Raw genomic sequence first — 27897 nt, forward strand, 5'->3', positions numbered from 1 at the left:
CCAAGAACAGCAGGGAAAACAGCAGGGTCTAAAGCCAAACGCAAACGTTCTAAGAAACGTGTCCGATCTGCAGAGTCGTTATCCTTAGCGACTGAGACCTATAATGAGATTCTGCCATTAACAGATAATGAAATGCAATTGTCTTTCAGGGGAGTTAAATGGACTTATGAAACTACTAATGAACTTTCCTCCCTGGCTAGGGAAAATAAAGATTTTTGTTTAAAAGAATTATCTGAGTATGATTATGATGAGATATTACAGAGTATTGAACAAATCAACTTATTTGTGAACCAAGGGAAGTTTGCATACACTACAGTTCAACACTTGCTACAGGTATTGGAGATTCTTAAGAATAAGGAATCTGCCAATCACCTGCTAATTAACCCTATACATGTGCCTGCCACAATCATATCTGCAGACTGTGATCAGCCTAAATTTTTCGCTGTTAAGTATGCATGGGATCCTCCATTCGAGAGGGGAGAGATGGAAGCCCTGGTCTGTGAATGGAAGAATGATTCAAGTTCATTTTGTCAATTTTACAGTGCAAAAAGTGAAATGGTATTGAACGCATGCATTAAGTCAGCCTATAACCTAATAGAGGCTGGTGTGTGTAGGTATGACTGTGTGGCTCCTTTGATTGATGTGTGGGAACTGATTTTGGATGATTTTTATGTGACTCCGAATTCGCAAATTTGGCGTTCTGACCCGCCTGCTTCAGCACCTTTGGCTGATTCAGCAGGTGATTCGGAGCTCTTTTTGTGTGAAATTGAAGTTCCTGCAATTCCACCCTGTACCATGGATAACTCAGTGTTACTTCCCAGTAAAACAGAAGCCACTGATACATTCTTAACCTTGCCCTGCGCAAATTTCGCAGCAGAGAATCCAGAGGTCCTGCTGACTCCTGAGTCCAGCCTAGCCAGTACTCATGACTCTTTGTTTAGTGAAACAGACACCAGAAAAATCTTGCCTGTCTCTGCAAACACTTCTGCAGAAATTACCTGTGTTAATAAAGTTCAACTCCTGTCTGATCCAGCAGATGCCAATAGATGCACTACATCAGTTTCCGAGTCCCAGCAATCCTGTCTAGTAACCTCAGAACCCCAGCATCTGAATTTTCCAATTTTACAAATGAATGGTGATTCAGATGCGCAAACATTGTGTCTTGATCTTCCTGTTTCTACACCTCGCTCTAGTTTCGTGAATAGCTCAGAGCATCTGCTCTGTGAACCTGAAATCGCAGAATTATTACCTTGTTCAGAAAATGTTCCAATAAATTTGCCCTGTACCATGAATTGTGCTGTAGATCTCTCCAATGAAACTCAGGTCACAGAATCATTATGCTGTCCAGCAGGTGCTTCCATGGTTTTGCCCTGCAATATGGACTGTTCAGTGATCCTGTCCAGTGAAGCTGTGGTCGCAGAGTCTTATGCTTCACCCAGTACTTTGGATATTTCAAACCCTCTAGCAGAAGGGTCTGAGGCACTGCTTACCTCAGTTGGTGTTGCAGTAATATTCACTTGTCTAGCAGCTGTTTTGGAATTAGTCTGCTCTAATAAAACTTGATGAATTTCTGCCCAGCAAAGCAGAAGCCATTGAAATATTGTCCTCGTCAGCAAGTGTGTCAGATACCTTGCCCTGTACACAGTCTGATTTAACCAATGTTGTTGAGTCCCTCTCCAGTGTTGTAACAGCCGAGGAACTCCAGCCCTGTCCTCTGCATGTTTCAGAAGTCTTGCCCTGTAACATGGATAATTCTGATTCTCTGGTCAAAATAACAGAAGTCTCAGAATTTCAGTCTGATTTAGTAAGCATTCCTGAAACCCTGCCTTGTATCCTGAAAGATTCTGGTTCTCTGGCCGCTGTGGCAGAGGTTCCAGAGTCCCCTTCCTGTCCAGGGAATTCCTCAGTTTTGCCTAGTCCAGTGGGGGCTGCTGCAATACTGACTTGTTCTGCAGCGCCTCATGAGCTCCAATCCAGTATATTAAATGAGTCTCTGTCCAGTCCAGAGGTAGTTGTGGAGTCCCTATCTGGTTCAGTGCATACATCAGAAGATTTGTCCTGTCTTGTTAGTGCCCCTGAATCTGATTTGTTACTGACTTTGCTGGAATCAGCGACATCTAAGTCTGATCCTGCATTCTCGTGTAAAAATCCAGTAGTTGCGAAGTCTAGTCATGATGATTTTTTTTTGGCCGGTCCTGGTTTTGGTCCCGTCTTGGCTGACCCTGAGGCTCACAGTTCCTTGACGTGCCCAGAGGTTTCTCTTGTGCCAGTGTGCCCAGATGTTCTTAGTGTGCCAGAATGCCCAAGTGTGTCTAAGGTGTTAGCGTGCTCTGATGCTTCCTTAGTGGGAACATGTTCTGATGTTGCCAGTCTGCCTGCATGCCCAGAGATGGTTCTGGTCCCTGAAAGCCCTGATATTGATGTTTGTCCTTGTGGCCCTGACTCGGGAATTGCCCTAGGTTCCATAGGGGTTCTTGATAGTTCTCCATGTGAGCCTAAGGGGCATTCTGACCTATGGGGATCTCTTTGGAGCTTCAAGGTGTTCTGGGAGGTCTCTGAGAAAACTTGTCCTGGTGCCTTGGACTGGTTCAACAGTGGGTTTTGTGTTGGTAAAGACAGTACCGGTGGGCATTGCAAAGGCTTTGGCGTTTCTGAACGGTTCCTGGAAGGCGGTGGGTATCGCTCAGGGAATTTCGGAGGGCTTTCTTCTGGAAATCATGGTTCTGATGGGTGTCACATTGGGGCTTGTAGTACTGATGGGCATGGTTCTGTAGGTTCTGGTTCTGATGGGTCCAGTCTTGTGGGGACTGATTCTGGAATTCGGTCTTGCCGGGCTGTCCCGGTCATCATGAATTATCAGTCGGACTGTTTTGTTGGGAATTTCAGTTTTGAAAAGCGTCTGGAATCCGCTTTTAAGGGCGGGGGTACTGTGATGATCGCTGCTGCAGCAGCTGTTGCTGGAAGTAGTAGTGCTGCAGCTCAGGCAGTTCTGATCTATTTCCATGCAAACTGCATAGCTTTGTCTGTCTTTCCCTGCTGTCAGCTTGTGACTGATTATCATTCACCTGTGTGGGAATCTGCATGTCTGCTCCCATTGGATGACCTCAGTATAAAGATCTGCTTCCTGCAGGGTTTCCTTGGGTTTTCATAGCTTCAGCTTAAGCCTGCCTTGCTGTCGCTTTAGCCCCCGATCGTGTTTCTTGTTATAAAGATACTTTGCTGGTCTTTGCATCATATATTTGTTCATTGCCAATATATATGCATACCAGCACGTTTATTATTTTCCTTGTATTTGTGTTACGTTGATACATCAGTGTCGCTGATGTATACGTACACGAACTGTTTATATCCTGTGTGCAGTTAGTCAGCTTTCCAGCACGTTTGGTAGGTTGCACGTACCGTGACCACCTGTGCTGAGGTAGTTACCCTGCTCCTGGTTCTGTTCGTGGATTGCATTCATCTCTGCAAGGAGATAACGAATCCTTCTGAATCCTGTCCTGTTACCGTTTGTGGATTGCGTTCATCTCTGCGAAGAGATAACAAATCCTTCTGAATCCTGTTCTGTTACCGTTTGTGGATTGCTTTCATCTCTGCGAAGAGATAACGAATCCTTCTGAATCCTGTTCTGTTACCGTTTGTGGATTGCGTTCATCTCTGCGAAGAGATAGCGAATCCTTCTGAGTCCTGTTCCCTGTGTTACTCCATTCCTAGTCAGCGTTCCTGCTTATGTCATATATCGGTTCATTGCCGATATATACATATGTTAGTCAGACGTTACAAATAGTTTCATTGATAGCTGTAATTGTAATACGCTAGGAAAACATACTTGTTATATATTTATCTGTGTTACGTTCATCTATCTTAATCCTGCTATTTTCTGACTGTCCTGTCCTGTCTTTGTGAGGCACGCCATCGCCGCATCGCATTGGCTGCCTCATTCCAGTCTGTCTGGTTTTGGACGCTTGCTGTCGCTAAGTAGCCGCTAGCTAGCAAGCGTTCATTCTGTCTACCTGTCCTGATCTCCTCAGTTCTGGTTTGTGCGCTCAGCGCTACTTTGCGCTGAGACGTTATAACGAAAGCATTGTTTGTGGCTGTCAGATCTGCACCGGCTCTGTGCGCCACAATCTCCTATTGGAGTCAGTCCTCCCCTCCACTATACTAGGGATAGCCTGTTTCCTTGTGCTAGTGTGTGTACCTTCTCCACGCCAGCTCATGCGTTGCATGCTGACTGTGGAGAATACACCACCAAGCCTTACACAGACATTGGCTTCTTCTCTCAAAGATTTCCCTAATGGACACCTGGCTACTGCTGTGGGCAGAGGAGCAGGAGCCGCTCAAGTGAGAGGCAGAGTGGAGGAGCAGGGATGGTCGTAGTCAGCCAATTTCGCTACGCTGGAACTACGCGTAGTTTTACGCAATTACGCTTCGCCAATCTACGGCTTCAAAACCAAATAATTGCTTCGTATGCTTTTTCTAGAATACGCATTAAAATACGCAATTACGCATAGTGCGTAGCGTAGTACATGCGGACACTTATGCCAGTATGCATAAAAATGTACGCATGAATTCCTCTGCAAAATGCTTGTAACAGTAACTCTTCTATGCGTACATTCCCCTTTCCAATGCATAATTTTGTATGCATACAATCGTACGCGGAAAAATAGACGCAAATAACGCATTCGTAGTTTACTTCGCAATACACATGAGAACTACACGTAGGGGCGTAAACTACGCGTAACGGTACTTCGCTACGCGTAAAATCGTACGCGTAGTTTTGAGACTTCCCCTACGAACTACGATGCGTAGATGCGAACTACGATGCGAAAATTCGCACTGGCGTAGTTTCTGCTCATCCCTGTGGAGGAGGTTGGCTGTGATTGTGAAGGTGCAAGGGAGAAAGCGGCTGAAGAAGATGATGCACCTGAAGGAGGAAAAGGAGGAGGGTGGCTTTGCTTTTGTGTGCTCCTTTTGCTCAGGTGGTCTTCCCATTGCAGTTTGAGCCTTTTCTGCATGTGCCTTCGTAAGGCAGTTGTCCCTACATGGGTGTTGGCCTTTCCATGGCTCAATTTTTGGTGGCAGAGAGAACAGATGGCTTTGCTCTGATCTTTGGCATACACACTAAAAAATGTCCCCATCGCTGAGCCACCCTGGGGTGTGGGCACTATGGTGGCGTCAGCAGCTGATGTTGAAGGGCATGTTGGCTGGCTGTCCATAGGTGGCAATATATGGCACCGGACACTGCCACCAGCTGTTTCTGATGACGAGCTCCCCCTGCTTATTTTAGCAACTTGTCGTCTCCTCTTACTCCTCTCTGACTCCCCCTCTGAACTGTCCCCTTGGCCATCTCGTCTCTTAGGAACCCACGTGGCATCCGTATCATCATAATCATCCTACCCAGCTTCGCTTGTATCAAACACCTCCAAAACTGCACCAACAGCAGGTACTTAATCCTCCTCCTTACATGATACGTCCATAGTGTCGCCTAACTCAGACATATGAGGTGCTGTAACTTTTTTAGAGCCTTCATCTTGTTGTAATAATAATGGCTGTGAATCAGTGATTTCCCCACCAAATAACTCTTGCAAAGTGTCAAATGTAGCGGATGTGGTACTTGTAGCACAAGCGGAAGATGAGGTGTTTTGTGTTAAATAGTCAACCACGTCCTGACAATCTTGGGGGTTAATGGGATGTGCCTTCTTCTGAGCACTGTACTTTGGGCCAGGGCCGCACAAAATCACATCACCACAACCTCGAACAGACCAGCCGGGTGGTCTGCCTCTGCCTGTTGTTTTGTCCATATCTGGGGGGGGGGGGGAGTGAGAGGTATGCACTAACTTGACTAATACAATGTGCAGTCACACAGGTGCAGTGAAAGGTATGCAGTGACTGGTATTACAATACAATGTGCAGCTGTCACACAGGTGCAGTTAACAGGTATGCACGGACTGGTATACTAAACAGCGTGCGGTCACACAGGTGCAGTGAACAGGTATGCAGGGATTGGTAATACAAATGTGCAGCTGTCACCCACAGGTACCGTGAACAGGTGCAGTGACTGGTAGTATATTACACTGCTTGCGATCACGTAGGTGCACTGAACAGGTTACAGGTATGCACTATAGTGATTGGTATTACAAATGTGCAGCTGCTTATCACACACACACACAGGTAGCGCGAACAGGTGCAATGACTGGTGGTATTAACAATGCGTGCGCTCACGTAGATATAAGTAGGTAGGTACACTGAACAGTGAACAGGTGCAGTGATTGGGATTACAAATGTGCAGCTGCCTGTCACACACAATCACAGGTACCTTGAACAGGTGCAATGACTGGTGGTATTAACAATGCATGCGCTCACGTAGGTATAGGTAGGTAGGTGCACTGAACAGTGAACAGGTGCAGTGATTCGGATTATAAATGTGCAGCTGCCTGTCACACACACACACACAGGTGCCGTGAACAGGTTCAATGACTGGTGGTATTAACTATGCGTGCACTCACGTAGGTATAGGTTGGTAGGTGCACTGAACAGTGAACAGGTGCAGTAATTGGGATTACAAATGTGCAGCTGCCTGTCACACACAGGTACCTTGAACAAGTGCAATGACTGGTGGTATTAACAATGTGTGCGCTCACGTAGGTAGGTAGGTGCACTGAACAGTGAACAGGTGCAGTGATTGGGATTACAAATGAGCAGCTGCCTGTCACACACACAGGTAGTCTCTGAATGTGCTGGGCCTGGCAGTGGCACAGTAGGAATTACCACCAAGGGCCAAAGGCCAGCTGCGACTGACTGACAGGGCTGTATATAATGCAAGTGGGCATTCACAAAAAAAAAAAAGATCACAAGAACAAGATTAGCTCCCAAAAGAGCTGTTGAGGTACTTTTTTAGCAATAAGAATCAGCAAGGAGCAAGCTAACACGCCTACAAGAGCCTAACTAAGCTTTCCCTATGAGAGTCTGCAGCAGCTCTCCCTTCTCTAATTACTGCAGGCACACAAGTGAGTCCAATGCCTGACGCTGCCTGCCTTTTATAAGGGGGGGGCTTGGGGCTCCAGGAGAGAGTGTATCCTGATTTGCTACAATGTGCCTGCTGACTGTGATGTAGAGGGTCAAAGTTGACCCTAATGATGTACTATGGGGGCGATTTGAACTTCTGGAAAAGTTTGCGGTTCTCCGCGATCGCAAACCCCGGAAGTTCGGCGGTTCCCATTCGCCGGCGAACCGTTCGGGCCATCTCTATCTCTGAATGCTCTATGGCTTCTTTTCAAAACATCCGCTGCTGGTTGGGAACCTCTTGTTTTTTCAGGGCCACACTTACCTCCATGTAAAAACACAGGCATACTGCACATGTGCCAGTACAGGCCACGCTTGCGCAGTAGCACAAGCTGCTCATGCACAGAGGAAAAAGTTGTGCATGCGAAAGCTTTGTACAGGCTTTGTACAGGCGCAATACATTGTACAATATTGTCAATTATGTTTAAAAGGACCCTGTTCTTGAATGAAGGGGTATTAGATACTTACCTTGGTAGAAAGTCCAGAGGCTGCCCTGATCTTCTATTTTCTTTAAAGTGGTCTGAAACTCTGACATAACATTCAATAAAAATGGGTTTTCCTACTTTTTATTACTCATACAGTTATCATATTTGCTTTTGTGCACACGCAATATTGTATGTCTACAAATAACAAGTTTCCAAAGTGTAGTTTACCTGGAATCTGCCATTGCATTGTATTTTTTTCTATTATAACTGTTTTTTCCTATATATTAAAATCGAATGAGCTATTCTGAACTCTGTGTGTGCCTGAAGCAGAGACATTTCTCAGGGAGTGTTTGTTTACAATGCAGTGTTGATACATTTGTTACATAGTTACATAGTTATTTTGGTTGAAAAAAGACATACGTTAATAGAGTTCAACCAGTATAAAGTACAACACCAGCCTGCTCCCTGAAATATCCCTGTTGATCCAGAGGAAGGCGAAAAAACCCTTACAAGGCATAGTACAATTAGCCCCTAAAGGGAAAAATTCCTTCCTGACTCCAGATGGCAATCAGATAAAATCCCTGGATCAACATCATTAGGCATTACCTAGTAATTGTAGCCATGGATGTCTTTCAATGCAAGGAAAGCATCTAAGCCCCCTTTAAATGCAGGTATAGAGTTTGCCATAACGACTTCCGGTGGCAATGCATTTCACATCTTAATCACTCTTACTGTAAAGAACCCTTTCCTAAATAAATGTCTAAAACGTTTTTCCTCCATGCGCAGTTCATGTCCTCTAGTCCTTTGAGAAGGCCTAGAGACAAAAAGCTCATCCGCCAAGCTATTATATTGCCCTCTGATGTATTTATACATGTTAATTAGATCCCCTCTAAAGCGTCTTTTCTCTAGACTAAATAAACCCAGTTTATCTAACCTTTCTTGGTAAGTGAGACCTTCCATCCTATGTATCAATTTTGTTGCTCGTCTCTGCACCTGCTCTAAAACTGCAATATCTTTTTTGTAATGTGGTGCCCAGAACTGAATTCCATATTCCAGATGTGGCCTTACTAGAGAGTTAAACTGGGGGAAAATTTTGCTAGCATCTCGAGTTTTTATTTCCCTTTTAATGCATCCCAAAATTTTGTTAGCTTTAGCTGCAGCTGCTTGGCATTGAGTACGATTATTTAACTTGTTGTCGATGAGTACTCCTAAGTCCTTCTCCAAGTTTGATGTCCCCAACTGTATCCCATTTATTTTGTATGGTGCTAGACCATTAGTACGTCCAAAACGCATGACTCTACATTTGTCAACATTGAATTTCATCTGCCATGTATGTGCCCATATAGCCATCCTATCCAGATCCTGTTGCAATATGACACTATCTTCCTGAGAGTTAATGATTCTGCACAATTTTGTATCATCTGCAAAAATAGCAACATAGCTCACTACTGCATCTACTAGGTCATTAATAAATAAATTGAAGAGCACTGGACCCAGAACAGACCCCTGTGGTACCCACCCCACTGCTAACAGTCTCCCAAGACTAACAAGACTAACAGTCTAACAAGAGAAAAAAGATACTGTTATATCCAGTTTGGATGCGGATTTGAATAGCAGGACAAAGTGCTTTGTTTAACCATTTCAGTGAAGTTCTGATAGCATTTTTTTCTGGAATAGTAGCTTTAAAACTGTAATTAATCTTTGAGAGCTAAGTAGAAATGCTTACTTTCAGACCATTATAACCACTTTCGCCTCCTGGACGTACTAGCTACGTCCAGGAGGCCATGTGCGCTCCCTCACCCTCATGCTCCCGCGGCCGCTCGCACGCGTGCACGCGTGCTCCTGGCCGTGGATCGTTAGTCCAGGAATCAATGAATCGGGCTATGGTGCCCGATCACTGATCCCTCTTCCCCGCAGAAAAAGCGACAGCTTCTCTCGGAAGCTTTGTTTCTTCTGACTCCAATGTCCCCCTACGTCGCTCTAAGTATACATGTTACGCTTATGCTTCATACACACTTGAGATAAAAGTCTTTGGAAAAGGCAAGATCACAGACCAATTTTACCCTATTCCATGTAGTATGAGAGCCATACTCTACACAGTCTATTCTATGGAGCTGCACTCCCCATCAGATAAAATCTTTGCAAGATGCTGCACACAAAGATGCCCATATACACTCAAAAGATCATTATCTGCAAAAGATCTGTTCCTGCAAAATATCCATTCCTGCAAAATGCATTCATAGTCTATGAGATCTGCAGATCATCATACACACCTTGTTTAACAGACTTCATCTACATATCTGGCAATCCTCTTCAGATCTGAAAATCCATCCTGGTGGATCTGATCTGCAGATGATTGTCTGTTAAACCAAGTGTGTATGAGGATCTGCAGATATCATAGACTATGAATGCATTTTACAGGAATGGATCTTTTGCAGGAACAGATCTTTTGCAGATAATGATCTTTTGAGTGTGTACGGGCATCTTTGTGTGCAGCATCCTGCAAAGATTTTATCTGATGGGGAGTGCAGCTCCATAGAATAGACTGTGTAGAGTATGGCTCTCATACTACATGGAATGGGGTAAAATTGGTCTGTGACCTTGCCTTTTCCAAAGACTTTTATCTCAAGTGTGTATGAAGCATTAGAGTGATGTCATGTAAACAAACTCATGGCTGCCATCTTGTGACCAAAAAGTAAAACTACAACTAAATGTAAAAAAAAATAAAAATCAACACATATTTACAAAAAAAATTACTGTTTACATCCCACCCTCCCAAAAATACCCAAATAAAATGTTTAATAAAAAAAAACATTACAGTAAAAAAAAAATGTAAATATTTACCCTAGGGTCTAAACTTTTTAAATATCAATGGAAAGATGAAATATATATATATATATATATATATATATATATATATATATATATATATATATATATATATATATATATATATATATATATATATATATATATATATATTAATTTTTTTTTTTTTTTTTTTTTTTTTTATTATAAGCTTGTAAATAGTGATGGATGCAAAATGGAAAAAATGAACTTTTATTACCAAACGAAATATTGTCGCCATACATTGTGATAGGGACATAATTTAAATGGTGTAATAACCGGGACAAATGGGCAAATGCAACACGTGAGTTTTAATTGTGGAGGCATGTATTATTTTAAAACTATAATGGATGAAAACTGACAAATAATTAATTTTTTTCAGTTTTTTTCTTATTCTTCGTGTTAAAATGCATTTACAGTAAAGTGACTCTTAGCGAAATGTAACACCCAAAGAAAGCCTAATTGGTGGCAGAAAAAACAAGATATAGATCAGTTCATTGTGATAAGTAGTGATAAAGTTATAGGCCAATGAATGGGAGGTGATCATTGCTCGGATGCATAAAGTGAAAACGACTGAAGGCTGAAGTGGTTAATAATCTAAGTTCAGATATGCTTTAAATGTAAAGTAAACGTTCTCAAGCACACATGTCCAGAATGCTCTCAGCTGTGGCTGCTATGTACTGCCAAGTGACAGCGCAAAATTACAAGGAGCATGGAGTGGACAGAGTTTGCCCTGCTCCTTCATTGAACGGGGAGCCAAGCAGTGCAACAAGGAGGATCCCATGCAAACAGGACCACGAGCAAGCAATTACCTTTTTGTCCTACATCTTCTCCTTGGTGATATGTTTACCTCTTGTCAATAAAATGCCATTTAAGCCACCAGCAAGCAAGAAAATACTTTGAATAATTTGGACAGCACATTTTCACCTAATATTTGGTTCTTTTTCAAATGTAGAGCGCTGAAAAGTTATTTTGAAGATGAAAAGTGATCTACTAGGAGAAAATGAAGGAGAAAAAATGAATTGTGTATATGTTTTCTACTAGGAGAATCATTTTGAGTTGATACAAATTGTAATGGTACATTAATACAAAGTTATGCAGCTTAAAAAATGACCAATCAAATGCTGCTGCTGCTGTGGCATTTGATTGGTTTATTTCAAGCCACATAAGTGCACAACCATGCAGGATTATGAATAAAGCTGGTCGAATATGTTACAGTGCAGCATATGTACTAAACCCCAGTTACTCTGCTCACTGATGTTTCTGCTCATGCTCACTTAAGAACAAACAAACATCCCACAGTGATGCACTTTGCCAGCAGTAAATATGCTGCAATATGTGATAAAGTTAAGAATATAAATCACAGTGATGAAATATATGGACTAACACTGACTAAAGATGTATAAATTAATATGGCAAAAAATAAGCTAATTTATTCATTAAAGGGAATGTCCAAGCAAAATAAAAATGAGTTTCACTTACCTGGGGCTTCTACCAGCCCCATGCAGCCATCCTGTGCCCTCGTAGTCACTCACTGCTGCTCCAGTCCCCCGCTGGCAGCTTGCCGACCTCGGAGGTCGGCGGGCCGCATTGCGTACATTTTTACGCATTCCCGCTAGTGCAGAACCATTAACACATACATTTTTACGCGTTATTGTTTCAATGCGTAAAAATGTACGCAATGCGGCCCGCCGACCTCCGAGGTCGGCAAGCTGCCAGCGGGGGACTGGAGCAGCAGTGAGTGACTACGAGGGCACAGGATGGCTGCATGGGGCTGGTAGAAGCCCCAGGTAAGTGAAACTCATTTTTTTTATTTTGCTTGAACTTTCCCTTTAAGTTACCATAAGTAACATTCTAATAACATTAGGTAACAAAAAAAACAAAACTCTGTGGACCATAAGATTAATGTGCAATAATTGTCAAACTGTAAATCCTTAAATAGGGCAGGCTTAGGGCATACCTCCCAACTTTTTGAAATAAGAAAGAGGGATACTTAAGCCATGGCCTGCCAAACCCCTAATCACACCCCCTGTGTGCCATCCCTTATCACACAGACCATAAAGATTTCATAAAAAAACCATGTTGTTTTATAATTCAAACCACACTGGTCCTTTCCATCATTTCCTTCATATTAACACTTGAAAATAAGAAATGCTATATCAATTTAAAGGATGGTAATAAAGTTAAAAGTCTATTTGTAATGGATAGCGGAGATACCGCCGCAACAGTGAGCGGCATGGCGGCTGTTCTCCGCGTCTCAGCTGGCGGCCTCCGCTGCGCAGTTACATGTTGGAGTTTTACCTGGCCCTTCAGTTGCACATAGACTGAGGGCTCCAAGAGAAGAGACCCAGCACCGTCTTCAAGTGTATTATAAGCTCTTTTATTTATTTAAGGCATCAAAGAGACAAAAAGGGCAAGTCTGTGCGACGTTTCGAGAGGCGACTCCTCTCTTTCTCAAGCTGACAAGCCCTCTGAATACATAAGACACAATCAGCCTTAAATAGTCCTTGCTCCACTAGGGAGCCAATCAAAATGGTCTGGACGCCCTGTCATCAACCAATTAGGTTAAGTTCCTGCTTGCAGGCCCTCCCATCTGGTGGAGGACCTGATGGGGAACTACATCTATTTATACACTCCAATCATTTTAAAATGGCCGCTAGAGGGCCGACCAATGGGGGTAGAGCATGTTCTGAATGGAAAAAACATCATTCAACCGTCATGCGGAAATCTGCATTGAAAATCCGCATGTGGTTGCGTTCAATGCGTATGCGTAAAAACGTACGCGTAAAAACCATATTCCAATACTATGACCACGCGGAAATCCGCATTGGATATCCGCATATGGTTAAAATTAATGCGTATGCGTAAAAACGTACGTGTAAACACCCGGAAGCAAAAAATCGTCTAAACCATAGACGTTTCAATCCAATCGCCTATACCGGTTACGCATACAATTGATCTTTACCGATTGAAAAATGTACATGCTCCTAACCCTAATAGGAATGAGTGTCAACAATATATAATATATAATAAGAGAAATCTGAAAAAAATATATAAAAAGGAAAAAATGACAAAACTCACGCTAGGTGTCTGGCGGCCACCCACAGCGGCGGCCAGACACCGAACGTCACAAAAAATGAATATAAACCACATCTCACCCTCCCAGACTGGCGTCCGTCTTAATCACGGCGGCCAGTCTGAGCTAGCGAGAACAAAATTACCAATTCTGTCCCGACTGGCGTCCATCCCTGGCGGCCACTCGGGAAAGAAACAGGCAAAAAATAAAAAAATATATGCTTTGAAGGCCAGCCCGGACTGGCGGCCACATATCAGCGGCGGCCAGTCCAGGAGAGCCAACAAATCAACATAGTCAATAAATATATTTTTTTCAAAACAAATAATACATTTTGCTATAAGCTCCTCTCCCCCCCGACCGGCGGCCACCAATTGTGGCCGCAGGTCGGGAAGGATCGGGAAAAAAAAGAAAACAGAACCAACCCAAAAAGAAGACTCCAGGCGTCCAGACCAAACAATAAACAACAAGACATCTATCTATACACACATGGACCCAACTCGCACTCCCGGTTAAGACCCCCTGGACCAAGGGCATCCAGCTTCCTAATCCAAAACAACTCCCGTCTCAATAATAATTTGACCCTATCACCCCCCCTGCGTGGTGGGGGGACAGAGTCAATCACCTGGACCCTCAACTGGCTAGCATTATGGCGACAGGCAGAAAAATGGCTAGCAACCGCTTGTTCAGATGTGCCCGAGCGGATAGCTGACTTATGCGCAGAGATGCACATTTTAAGTATCTGTGTGGTCATCCCCACATAAATCAATACGCAAGGGCAGCGAAGAAGATATACAACATATGCAGAGTCACATGTGTAATAACCATTAATTGAAAAACGTTTCCCTGTAGTAGGGTGTGTAAAAGTATCTCCTTTAACAATGGAATTACACATATGACACGACAAACAGGGAAAAGTCCCTTTTCTTGTAGTAGTTAAATTGGCAGTTCGAGAGCCAATATCTGCCCTCACCAAAGTGTCACCAACTGTAGGAGCCCGTCTATATGACATGAGTGGATATTCCTGAAATTCCTTAACCTGTGGAAAACCTTGTTTTAATAAAGGCCAATGTTTCCTAACAATTTTCTCAATTTGTTTGGAATTAGTTGAAAAAGTAGTGACCAGAGGAATCCGATCGATCTGTCTGGAGCGTGATCTTTTAATTGGGGAGGATCGGCTAAAGGGATTGCACAAATCTAGAGGATAATCTCTTTGAATAAATCTATTGGCCATTTCCTTCAGACGTGTATCTCTCAATGTCGCATCAGACACTATTCTATTAACACATTCAAATTGATTTTTTGGAATGTTATTGGCAATATGGGAAGGATGGAAACTTCTATAATGGAGTAACGCATTTCTATCAGTAGATTTCCTAAATATATCGGTGGTCAATTTTCCACCAACTTTCGTGACCACCGTATCCAAGTATGATACAGAATGAGTACTACAAGTATACGTTAGGGAAATGTATGGACAACATCCATGTAGATCTTTGATAAAGCATTCGAGGGTCGAACGTGGCCCCGCCCAAATCAAAAAAACATCATCAATGTATCTCCACCACCCCTTGGAGTGGCGGAGAAACAATTGATTTGTATACACAAATGAATCTTCGTAAAGACCCATGTATAAATTAGCATAAGTAGGGGCCACGTTCGACCCCATAGCTGTACCTCTACATTGTTCATAAAATGTGTCCTCAAACAAGAAGTAATTCCTCCTCAAAATCACCTCCAACAGATCGATAAGAAAACGTCTCTGATCATCAAAAACATCTGAACAGGTTTGCAAATAATGAGATACCGCCTCCACACCTCCATCATGAGGGATGGAGGTGTAGAGTGACTCTACATCAATTGTAACCAATAAGTCATCATCATCTAAATTTTCAAATGTATCAATCACCTCCAGGAACACTTGAGTGTCCCTGAGGTAAGACGGTAAAGCTACTACCATAGGTCTAAGAATACAATCTAAATATTTAGCAATTGGAGAAAATAATGAATTTACACCTGCAACGATTGGCCGACCAGGTGGATCGACCAATCGTTTGTGTTCTTTTGGAAGGACATACATAACAGGAGTTACAGGATTGTCCTGAACCAGGAAAGTAGCTAGATCCCTGTCTATGATGTTTTTATCCAGAGCATTCTTTAACAAACGATCAATCAACTTCCTCAGATCCCAGATTGGGTCTCGATCTAAAATTCTATAAACACTTCTATCCCCCAACTGGCGTAAAATCTCTGCACGATAATTGATAGTGTCCATTACGACAACTGAGTCCCCCTTATCTGCGGGCTTAATTGTTAGGGCCTTATTGGCCTTAAGACATTTAAGAGCTTCCTGTTCGTGTTTATTGAGGTTCTTCATTGCTTGAGAACCAGATCTTTGTAGCTCCTGAATGTCCCGTTGCACATTCCCTAAGAATGTATCAATCACTTGGTTGGACGGGGGGCAGAAAGAGCTCTTATTTCGTAATGGAGTGTCCTTAAGTCTCAAGGGCCCCATGGTTGGTAAAGGAACCTGAGTGGGTTTCGGAAGATTGCTAAAAAAACATTTCAACTTCAAAGTCCTTGCAAAAGACCAAAGATCATATTCCAATTGGAGTGAGTCCCCATCGTTAGTAATACTGAATGAGAGACCTCGATTGAGTACCCTAATCTGGATATCATCCAAGACATATGAAGAGATATTAATAACTAAGGATTCTTGCGTTCTCTGAGTGTCATTGGAGAGCCCGAGGGTTCGGCGCGTTTCTTTGTGCTTTTTGGCAAGTTGATATTTTCTCCCACCTCTCCTAATCCGTCTAGAGGGATATTGGCCGAACTGTCCGAGGGCAAAAAATCGGATTCTGATTGCTCTTCTTCTGTAGTTGTTAAAGGATCATGAATGGGTCGAGGTTGTACAGGCCGTGGACCCTTAGGTGGAGCTCCTCTGGGACGGGGTCTAGGTTTACCCGGCCCACGAGGCAAGTTAGAGGAGGGTTGTTTCTGCCATATGTATACATAACCACTCTCATAATCAAGTGAGTCCCGTTGGAACTTCTGACGTTTAACACCTTCGAGTTCTTTACGGTATTTCTCCAAGTTTCTGGATAAAAATTCCTCATAAGCTGAGATATCATCTGTAGACAACAAAGTTCCCAAGGTATCTTTTAGTAAGGCAATCTTACTGTCCAGCTTAGGTAGTTCAACTTGGATTCTCTTAATGGTCAGTATCATGGAGTCAAAGGAAGCTTTGTTCCAGATTTTCTCCCATTTCAGGCGGAACTCCCCATCACGAGGAAACATGATTGGTACCACATGTGAGCGTATACCTCTGGGTATTTTCCGTTTCTTATAATATTCACCCAGGGTAGCGGCATGTAATTCAAAAGAAATTCGATGTTTAGAAATCCTTTCAATATCTCGTTTGATAATTTTCACATTAGGAGTAGAGAGAAAGTCCGTCTCCGAATCAATGGCAGCAATGATCCTGGAGATCTCAACATCCGAGTACATGAAGGTATCCACAGAGACAGATGTCATTTCAGTAGTTTCCATGGTGGTGCAATTGCCCAGAGACAGCTGCAGTAGTGGTGAACAAGTGGTTACAGGCAGCACCCAACCATCTAGATGCGACGTGCTATAGGTCGTTGTCCCTCTGTCTCCAGGAACAGCAAGCAGGAACTCCAAGAGAAGAGACCCAGCACTGTCTTCAAGTGTATTATAAGCTCTTTTATTTATTTAAGGCATCAAAGAGACAAAAAGGGCAAGTCTGTGCGACGTTTCGAGAGGCGACTCCTCTCTTTCTCAAGCTGACAAGCCCTCTGAATACATAAGACACAATCAGCCTTAAATAGTCCTTGCTCCACTAGGGAGCCAATCAAAATGGTCTGGACGCCCTGTCATCAACCAATTAGGTTAAGTTCCTGCTTGCAGGCCCTCCCATCTGGTGGAGGACCTGATGGGGAACTACATCTATTTATACACTCCAATCATTTTAAAATGGCCGCTAGAGGGCCGACCAATGGGGGTAGAGCATGTTCTGAATGGAAAAAACGTCATTCAACCGTCATGCGGAAATCCGCATTGAAAATCCGCATGTGGTTGCGTTCAATGCGTATGCGTAAAACGTACGCGTAAAAACCATATTCCAATACTATGACCACGCGGAAATCCGCATTGGATATCCGCATATGGTTAAAATTAATGCGTATGCGTAAAAACGTACGCGTAAACACCCGGCAGCAAAAAATCGTCTAAACCATAGACGTTTCAATCCAATCGCCTATACCGGTTACGCATAAAATTGATCTTTACCGATTGAAAAATGTACATGCTCCTAACCCTGATAGGAATGAGTGTCAACAATATATAATATATAATAAGAGAAATCTGAAAAAAATATATAAAAAGGAAAAAATGACAAAACTCACGCTAGGTGTCTGGCGGCCACCCACAGCGGCGGCCAGACACCGAACGTCACAAAAAATTATTTGTTTTGAAAAAAATATATTTATTGACTATGTTGATTTGTTGGCTCTCCTGGACTGGCCGCCGCTGATATGTGGCCGCCAGTCCGGGCTGGCCTTCAAAGCATATATTTTTTGATTTTTTGCCTGTTTCTTTCCCGAGTGGCCGCCAGGGATGGACGCCAGTCGGGACAGAATTGGTAATTTTGTTCTCGCTAGCCCAGACTGGCCGACGCGATTAAGACGGACGCCAGTCTGGGAGGGTGAGATGTGGTTTATATTCATTTTTTGTGACGTTCGGTGTCTGGCCGCCGCTGTGGGTGGCCGCCAGACACCTAGCGTGAGTTTTGTCATTTTTTCCTTTTTATATATTTTTTTCAGATTTCTCTTATTATATATTATATATTGTTGACACTCATTCCTATTAGGGTTAGGAGCATGTACATTTTTCAATCGGTAAAGATCAATTTTATGCGTAACCGGTATAGGCGATTGGATTGAAACGTCTATGGTTTAGACGATTTTTTGCTTCCGGGTGTTTACACGTACGTTTTTACGCATACGCATTAATTTTAACCATATGCGGATATCCAATGCGGATTTCCGCGTGGTCATAGTATTGGAATATGGTTTTTACGCGTACATTTTTTACGCATACGCATTGAACGCAACCACATGCGGATTTTCAATGCGGATTTCCGCATGACGGTTGAATGACGTTTTTTTCATTCAGAACATGCTCTACCCCCATTGGTCGGCCCTCTAGCGGCCATTTTAAAATGATTGGAATGTATAAATAGATGTAGTTCCCCATCAGGTCCTCCACCAGATGGGAGGGCCTGCAAGCAGGAACTTAACCTAATTGGTTGATGACAGGGCGTCCAGACCATTTTGATTGGCTCCCTAGTGGAGCAAGGACTATTTAAGGCTGATTGTGTCTTATGTATTCAGAGGGCTTGTCAGCTTGAGAAAGAGAGGAGTCGCCTCTCGAAACGTCGCACAGACTTGCCCTTTTTGTCTCTTTGATGCCTTAAATAAATAAAAGAGCTTATAATACACTTGAAGACGGTGCTGGGTCTCTTCTCTTGGAGTTCCTGCTTGCTGTTCCTGGAGACAGAGGGACAACGACCTATAGCACGTCGCATCTAGATGGTTGGGTGCTGCCTGTAACCACTTGTTCACCACATAGACTGAGGGCTACACGCCAGGACCTTTATGCGAATAGAAGGGGAGTCAGCTGATCGCCCGGTCAGCTGACTCCAGCACTACTTCTGATTGGCTGAGTGACTGGGGCGGCGCTGTGGAGCGCTCTCACTATATATAGGACCTGCCTGTCAGTCGCTCGGTGTCTGCTGTTTCAAATGCTACGTGTTAGCACTCAGGCCTTAGTCAGATCCTAAAGTGTGCTAGAACCGGCAGGAGCTGGGGATCCACACTTAGTCAGACTTGTTGATAGCTTAAAGTACTAATTGCATTGTATTATTTGTTATGACCTTCTGCTAGCCCTGATTACTCTTCTGCTTTCTAATTCTGTACTTTTGCCTATCTGATTCTGTTGCCGACCTTAGCCTGTATATCACTCTGATTTAGCCTTCTGTCTCTGTACTGCACTTGACTGTCTGTTGTCGAACCTGCTTGTCTGACTCTTCTGCCCTCACCGGGGAGCTAGTCTCTGTGATACAAGTCTGAAGAGTCTGTGTGAATGACTGGCTGTTAGGTAAGAAACACATTAGCAAGCTAGTCTGTAGGCAGATAGGACATATTTTGATCTTTTAGTAGTGATGCACCATTCTCCATAAGAAAACCATTGACAGAAGAACAAAAGGTTACTGCAAGTTATAAAAACATACGGCTGTGCGCTGTGTTCACGCGGTTATCACGAGGGATGAATCATACTTCCACGTTGTGGATAGGCTGAAGGACGAACCCACCCAGTCACAACAAGTACTGAGCATGCGTGGCACGTGATATGGTTATATAACATTGTGTTGCAATAAGCGCGTAACCCTGAATTAACTGTTTCAGGGAATGCGCAACTTAACTAGAACTAGTTCTGTTTATGAAAATATTGACTATAAGTCATCCAACCATAGTGAAGCTCATGCCTGTGCATCCCCAGGATGCAATAGGGAAAATGGGTGGAGCTATGAGTATAAGAAAGAGAGATTTCCCTTGCTCTGATGGGACTCTCCACTACTGACGAGTTGTGTGATGTTGTGTATGCGCTGCCTCCTGACGATCGCTGGTCCCCCGATACGGAGTGATGATGCAATATCCGGTAATGTATTGATTCTTTACTCTATTACTTATCCATGATTCACTGCTATACCTGTAAATAATGTAAATAATTGAATAAATATCCTAATACAGTGTGAAGTCGTAAGCTATGTATTTACCTAGTCTGTGTGCTAGTGTGAGTCGAGTGTGAGGCCTTAGCAACGCCAAAAACATAGCATTACATAAATGGCGACGAGGATGACTTTTGACCTCTGAAATATATTGCCTATGATTCTGTGGGTCTCTGGGTGTAATTTTGCAAAATTTGGCATTTTGCCAGTTAGTGGGGCAAGTAATCTAAATCTTTGTAAAATTGCCCCTGTATGGTATATTGACTTGATACTTGATATATATATATCTTAGGACAGATTACAGGTGTGGGAAAAGTTTGGAGTCGATAGCTCCTCCCACTTAGTTTCAAGTCAAGATATCTTTTGAACTAAGCAAAATTTACCTGTGGGAAGTTTGACCATTGGTGTCTAGAAGTTGAGGGGCACCTCTGGTCAAAGCCACGCCCAGTTGGCAGTGTGCCAAAAGTAAGGCAATATGTTTAAGAAAAAGGCCAAATGCCTAAAAGAACCTGCGGAGATCCCCGGCTGGACCGAGTCTCCGTATAATATTATAGCAGTGGAATTAGCTAGCCATGGGTTGGCAGAATCATGGGATAAGCAGTTAAAAGAATCAGAACCGGTTGATTTAGTTCAAGTACTTGAAAAACTCCCTGCCAAGGTAGGTGATGCAGTTACCCTAGCTAGAAGGAGCTGGGTGTTGGCCTCTGCATATCGTGGTGTGCACAAGCGATTGCAGAAGGCGTTCCAGGATCAAGAAAAGGCGGAACAGGCTCAACTTGAGGTTGAGGGACGCTGCCTGATGCTGGAATATAGTGGTTCCCCGTTAAAGCGGGTGATGTTGTTGCTCTCTCTAGATGTAGATAAGACTCTAGGGGGGGTTCCCCGTTGAAGCGGGTGATGTTGTTGCTCTCTCTAGATGTAGATAAGACTCTAGAGGGGGGCCCTGTTAAGGCGGGGCATGATGTCGCTCTCAGGCGGCATAGTGGGATGTTGTTGACAGCTTATAGAAAGCTTCCACAAAGATTGTGTAGGTTGAAAGAATCAGAATCCCTCAATGTTGTTACTTTACTTGAGGGTATTCCTGTTGGAAAAAGGCTAGTCCTGTTAGAAAAAGGAACTAGAGTAGGATGACAGAGTGATAGTTGCACAAGTGTCATCACAGGCAGCTGCAGATAAATACCAACATGTAACAGAATCTGCAGCTGGTAAAATAAATGTACTGGAGGAAGTAGCTGGGGAAGAGGCTCCTGTGATGACACATTTTGGATTGTTATCAGTGGAGCAGGGAGCTTCTGTAAATAAAAGGAAGCCAAACTCTGCCACTGATCATTGCACAAGAAATAGGACAATGTGCATTGAACTGGAATTGGAAGTGTTTAGCACAAATGTATTTTGTTCCATTTGAAAAGATTAGGAATAGCTGGGAACTTTCTTTAGGTTGTTACTGCTGTTTTTGTCCCTCTTAAGGAAAACCCCATATTTTTAATGATAAAATATGGATGGGAAAAAGGGGCAGAGAGTAACCTGACAGTGAATCTCAGCTTTTACTACTACGGTTTTTAATACAGTCTGTGTCTTTGTTGGTAGATTTCGGAGTATAATCTTGGAGTGCTGTGTTTAAACTTGTAAAGCAAATTCCTTAAAGTGACAGTATCTGACTGCACTGGCAGAATTGAAATGGTAATATAATCTGGACAAGACAGGTGGGTTAACATTGTTGTTTCTAGTGAATGTTTTATATGGTGAATCCGTTATAGCGAGTCCTGATTAATCGTGTATTCATATGTCTGGTTTTTGTTTAATTGAATGCATAGAGGAATGTTTTTTAAAAAAATGCATTTGTGCACGGGAGGTGAGTGCTCCTAGGGAATGTGTGTGAGCCAGTGAGTGTTTGAGATGCTGCTCTCCTCAACTGGGGGTGCTTGGCAAGCATTATTTTTTTTTTCATTCAGGAGTACATGCTGTAAAAAAAAATATTGACCTTTAACTCTTACTTCATGGGATATGCGTCTTGTTTGATAAAATAAATGGTTAAAGAGGTGAGAAATAGTAAAGCAACTTTCTTGTGTGTGTGTGCGTTGTGTGTTTGGTGCAGCACTGTGCGTTGTGCTGGGTTTTGCTAGAACTTCCAAATCCCTGCAAATGCTCATTTTTTTTTTTTTTTTGGGTTACAGGGTTAAATGTGATTATGGTGTCACGGTGACATCTCTGCCAGCAATTTTTCCCCTGGTTTCTAGCTATAATTGTGCAGGAGTGAAATTGTTTACCTGTTGAGCTAAGAAAGCTAGATTAGATGAGACCGTGTGAAAGAAATAGAATTGTGAAGTCTATTATGGCAATGTAGAATGAAAATATTGCGTAATTAGACTGGAAAACCTTTTTATATAATATGCCTGTGTCTCTGCGTCTATTCAGAGTTTTGTTTTGTTTTTTTTTTAGCACTGCACATGTGCAGGGAGGGGCGCAGAAACACAGGGGAAAAGTTGAGGGAGGATAGGGCCAGAGGCGGCCAGCGTGTGCGCAACGGTGTATGAGGGCACGCGCGTGGCGGGTGCATGTGCACAGCGGGCACATGCATGCGCAGCGAAAGGCCTAGCTTGTTTTTTTTTAACGGGCTAAGGTCATTAGTTACTAAATGAGATTTGTTTGTCTTGCAGAGAAATGCCTGGTTTCTCTAGGGTTGAATGTTGTACTGACTAGCTGAATGGCATGAAGTGGCAGAATGTGTTGATGCTGAAGTGTGAATTGAGTTGTTTCTAATGAATTGTATGAAGTTTGCTTTGAGACCTTACTGATATAGTGTATTATATGTTTAAGAATACCTCTGTTAAAGATGCTAGAATGTATGCATATGCTAGTTTAGAATAATACAAACAAACTGTGAAGATAACAGATTTTTGTTTATACCAGAAACTAGCTGGTGGGGTGGTTAAAGTAGAAACGATTTCTTATTGAAAAATGCATAAGGATGCGGTAGCTCCATATAGGGGAAAACCTGTATCAGCTGGGTTGGATTTGCATGCTTTAGAAGTTGTTATCATTAACCCCTCACAGGTTACAACCATTCCCACAGGTATAGGATGTAAAATACCTGACTAACATTATGGGCAAATAGCTACCCAATTCAGTTTTGCTCAGAAAGGAGCTGTAGTAATAGGAGGAGTAATTGACTCCGACTATCAAGAATAAATTAAAGTGATCATGATTAACCTGGGAAATAGTGAGTTAATTATTGGAAGAGGAGAGAGGATGGGTTAAAGTTTTTAGGGGAGGACACTGTGTATACACAGGCCAAAGAGTTGTATAGCCCAGGTTCTCCTGAGGGCCCTTTTACACTTAATGCGCTGGTATGCATTAGTAGTAGTACGCATACAATTTTGTTGTTGTTTGTTTTTTCTTGTTTTTTGTTGTTGTTGTTTTTTCCCCAATGGCAATGCACTGTGAAAAGATTTCAATGTTTTTTCAGTGTATGGTGTGAAAGAGGCCATAGGGGGACACGGACGCTGGACTGTACATCAGTTGTTATTTTTTGATTACAGTTAACAGCAGCTGATTAAGTGTAAAGGGACCCTAATTCCTTTATTTGTAGAGAGGGAAGCCCATCAGTAAAGGGTGATGAATATTTTGGTTCTACTAATACAGTAAATGTTGGAGCTAAAATGTGGGTCAGAATCCCCAAGGACCGCCTCCTCCAGCAGATGTGATTGCAGTAAGCAAGGACCGAACTCTGCTGGTAATGAGGCCAGAACAGAAAAAGTGGGAATATATCCCACAGGAAAAATGTTATTTGCAAGAATAAGTCACACTTGTTTGGGTTTTTTGCAGATTGATCTCCATGTCTATGGCATTGTCCTTGGAATCCTTGGTATCGTGTGGTTGGAAAGCTGTTGCGTTAATGCAAGGACTTCAGGTATTCGAGTAACCGATACAGGGGATCCATGGTGACTTTCGTGTGGGGAAATAAAACCAAGAGTTGTCTACAGAGAAACTTTACCAGTAATGCTAGGCAAGCATGTGACGTTCTCAATGTTACTTTCAATGGAACATGTCTCGGTGGGGCCTACTTTGATATTTGTGGATATGATGGATGCTAAAGTGGACCCTGGGCATATAAAGAGACTACCTTCCACTTGTGTAAAGGTGGGGCAACATGCCTAAAAGACTGTGATTCATGCTAAAATCACGTTTCCAGCTGCCATAAACTGTTCTAAACCACACCAAATACGAAGAGAGTGGTATGACACTTTGTTAGGAGGATATGGGACATTGACTGGAACTCTTAATAGTTTTGATATTGAAACATTAGCAAATAGATTGCATAACGTTGGAAGTAAAATAAATGATGTCTTAATTTTACAAGCTAAATGGATGCCAACTATATGGGCGCCATTTAAGTTACAAGCTAAAATAGATGATGATTTGCTTGACTTAATTAACGCAAGTGCCTCTGTTATGTATGAAACAGATGTTAATATAACTAGAATTGTAAACTGGACTATCTGTTCCATGCAAACCTTACAACAGCAACAACAGAGAGTTATTTCAAACTATGTTGTTGACTGGAAATGAGGAGGTTTGGAGGACCGTGTTCAGTTCCATGATAAGAACTGATCACTGGATAGATATCAAAGCACCTAAAGTGATGTGCAATGATACATTTTGCATGGGACAATTGACACTTTACAATGTTACTAAAAGTAGTATAATGTGTAAGAATGTTATTTTGCCATTATTAATTGGGCCAGAAGGTGATCAGCACTTCTGGGTACCTACGTTTTATGGACAGGTTATTGATGACAGCAACAGAACAGATGATTTGACTTTTTGTGATAATACTTTAAACAGTAAAATATGTAAGTTACAGTCTACTGCATATGAACCTTGTTTGTTACAGAACACTGTAAACAAATGTGGGCGGACCATAATGCCTATAACATACCGCTGGATGGTGGAAATAACACCTCAAGTGGTATGTGTAGTGACAGATCGTCAGGTGGTCCCTAAAATGAGGGTGCCTTTTGCAGGATGTATACACAATATCACTGTATTCCAATGGGAAAATGAAACTTTTATGTTGATGCCTGATATAGCGTTAACTACAAAGGTTTCCTGGCAAGGCCAAGGTTTGGAAGTTCCCAATTGGGATCTAAACCTGACTAAACTAAAGCGGATTGTTGAAAAATCTAACGGAAGTGAAAAAGTGCTATTAAAAAGTTGAATAGAAGTATAATCGTACACCAGCTCAGTACTGCCGTGATTGCAAACAAAATTGTTAAAGTGGGCTCTGCCATAGCAGATGCCACCTCTCACCATTGGTGGGATGTATTTATGGGTTATTCGCCATCAGCAGAAACAATGATGAAGTGTATAGTTCATCCTATTTTTTGATTGTAATGATTGTTATAGTTATCCTATCCAGATGGAACTGGTATGTGGCATATGGGATCTGTTGTAAGAGGAAAAAAGTTGTCATGGTTTCATATGTTAATGGTCATCACTAAGGACCGAATGTGATACAAGTCTGAAGAGTCTGTGTGAATGACTGGCTGTTAGGTAAGAAACACATTAGCAAGCTAGTCTGTAGGCAGATAGGACATATTTTGATCTTTTAGTAGTGATGCACCATTCTCCATAAGAAAACCATTGACAGAAGAACAAAAGGTTACTGCAAGTTATAAAAACATACGGCTGTGCGCTGTGTTCACGCGGTTATCACGAGGGATGAATCATACTTCCACGTTGTGGATAGGCTGAAGGACGAACCCACCCAGTCACAACAAGTACTGAGCATGCGTGGCACGTGATATGGTTATATAACATTGTGTTGCAATAAGCGCGTAACCCTGAATTAACTGTTTCAGGGAATGCGCAACTTAACTAGAACTAGTTCTGTTTATGAAAATATTGACTATAAGTCATCCAACCATAGTGAAGCTCATGCCTGTGCATCCCCAGGATGCAATAGGGAAAATGGGTGGAGCTATGAGTATAAGAAAGAGAGATTTCCCTTGCTCTGATGGGACTCTCCACTACTGACGAGTTGTGTGATGTTGTGTATGCGCTGCCTCCTGACGATCGCTGGTCCCCCGATACGGAGTGATGATGCAATATCCGGTAATGTATTGATTCTTTACTCTATTACTTATCCATGATTCACTGCTATACCTGTAAATAATGTAAATAATTGAATAAATATCCTAATACAGTGTGAAGTCGTAAGCTATGTATTTACCTAGTCTGTGTGCTAGTGTGAGTCGAGTGTGAGGCCTTAGCAACGCCAAAAACATAGCATTACAGTCTCTGGTGAGGGATTCTCTGTACAGATTAATCACCTGCTCCTCAGGTGATCAGTAGCTGCAGTACAGTCTTAATCACCTGCTCCTCAGGTGATCAGTAGCTGCAGTACAATCTTAATCACTTGCTCCTCAGGTGATCAGTAGTTGCAGTACAGTCTTAATCACCTGCTCCTCAGGTGATCAGTAGCTGCAGTACAGTCTTAATCACCTGCTCCTCAGGTGATCAGTAGTTGCAGTACAGTCTTAATCACCTGCTCCTCGGGTGATCAGTAGCTGCAGCACAGTCTTAGTCACCTGCTCCTCGGGTGACCTATAGCTGCAGTGCAGTCTGAATCACCCGCTCCTCGGTTGATCAGTTCCACTAGTATTACTGTTGCACCAAACACCTATCTACACACCTGGTAGTCTTGTGTCAAGCTATACTAGTATTATTGGTGATTCTGCAGATGACCACATAATCAGGTATAGCATCTGTATTATTGGTGATACTGCAGATCACCAATAATCAGAAAATCTGTTATTGCTGACACCAATCGATACAGAACAGCAGACCAAAACATTATGGACGCACTGCGAAGTCAGGTTGAAGTCCTGACAACCGCGGTAAACAATCTTACCGGGGTGCTCAATACCCAACAGACTCAGATCAATCAACTGTCTGGGAAGTTCAGGAACTTCAAACTACTATTGAATCAGTGCGAGCCCCTTTAGTTACTGATCTTCGTATGCCCGTACCTGAAAGGTTTTCTGGGCATAGATCTGACTTTCAGAATTTCAGGAACCGTGTGCTATCATATTTTGAGTTGAGGCCTAATCTGTCAGGGTCTGAGGACCAGAGAGTGACCTTCATAAAGACCCTTTTGTCAGGAGACTCACAAACTTGGGCATATAATCTCCCCACTGAGCATGTGGCATTATCCTCAGTTCAGGAGTTCTTTAAAGCCATGTCCAATATATACGATGACCCGGATATTGCTATCACGGCTGAGAGGAAACTAAAGACTCTCAGGCAGGGTCGTAATTCTGTGGAGGTTTATGACGCAGAATTTAGGAGATGGGCTGTATCAGCTAGATGGGGAACGTATGCTTTATTAGACTATTTTCTGTCAGGTTTATCTGATGCAGTTTCGGGTTTGATGCTAGGGCATCCTGAGCCTAAATCTATAGATGAAGCAATTTCTTTGGCGGTGCGGGTTGATCGCCGCATTCGCTATCAAAAACAGACCCGTGGGAGAAATGCTGTAAGGTCTGTTTCCTACGCCTCTTCTCCACCCTCATCACCTCAGGACGAACCGATGCAGATCGGTCAGTCTAGGTTAACACAAGTGGAGAAGAATCGCAGAAGGACAGGAAGAAAGTCTATACTGTGCTGAGGAGGGTCACATAGTT

At 42.7% G+C, this 27897-nt stretch overlaps 1 protein-coding gene and 1 long non-coding RNA gene across 2 annotated transcripts in view; one reads left to right on the forward strand and one right to left on the reverse strand.

The window, feature by feature from the left end:
• LOC137532788 (adhesion G-protein coupled receptor D1-like) overlaps window positions 1–27897 on the reverse strand; it is an 853822-nt gene that overhangs the window by 63790 nt on the left and 762135 nt on the right. The window lies entirely within an intron of this gene.
• Window positions 20152–26420, forward strand: LOC137523994 (uncharacterized). The gene is made up of 2 exons (XR_011022598.1): window positions 20152–21915; window positions 24038–26420. It is a non-coding gene; the product is annotated as an uncharacterized lncRNA (long non-coding RNA).

The sequence above is a fragment of the Hyperolius riggenbachi genome, chromosome 1 (assembly GCF_040937935.1).
Source record: "Hyperolius riggenbachi isolate aHypRig1 chromosome 1, aHypRig1.pri, whole genome shotgun sequence".
NCBI classification, from domain to species: domain Eukaryota; kingdom Metazoa; phylum Chordata; class Amphibia; order Anura; family Hyperoliidae; genus Hyperolius; species Hyperolius riggenbachi.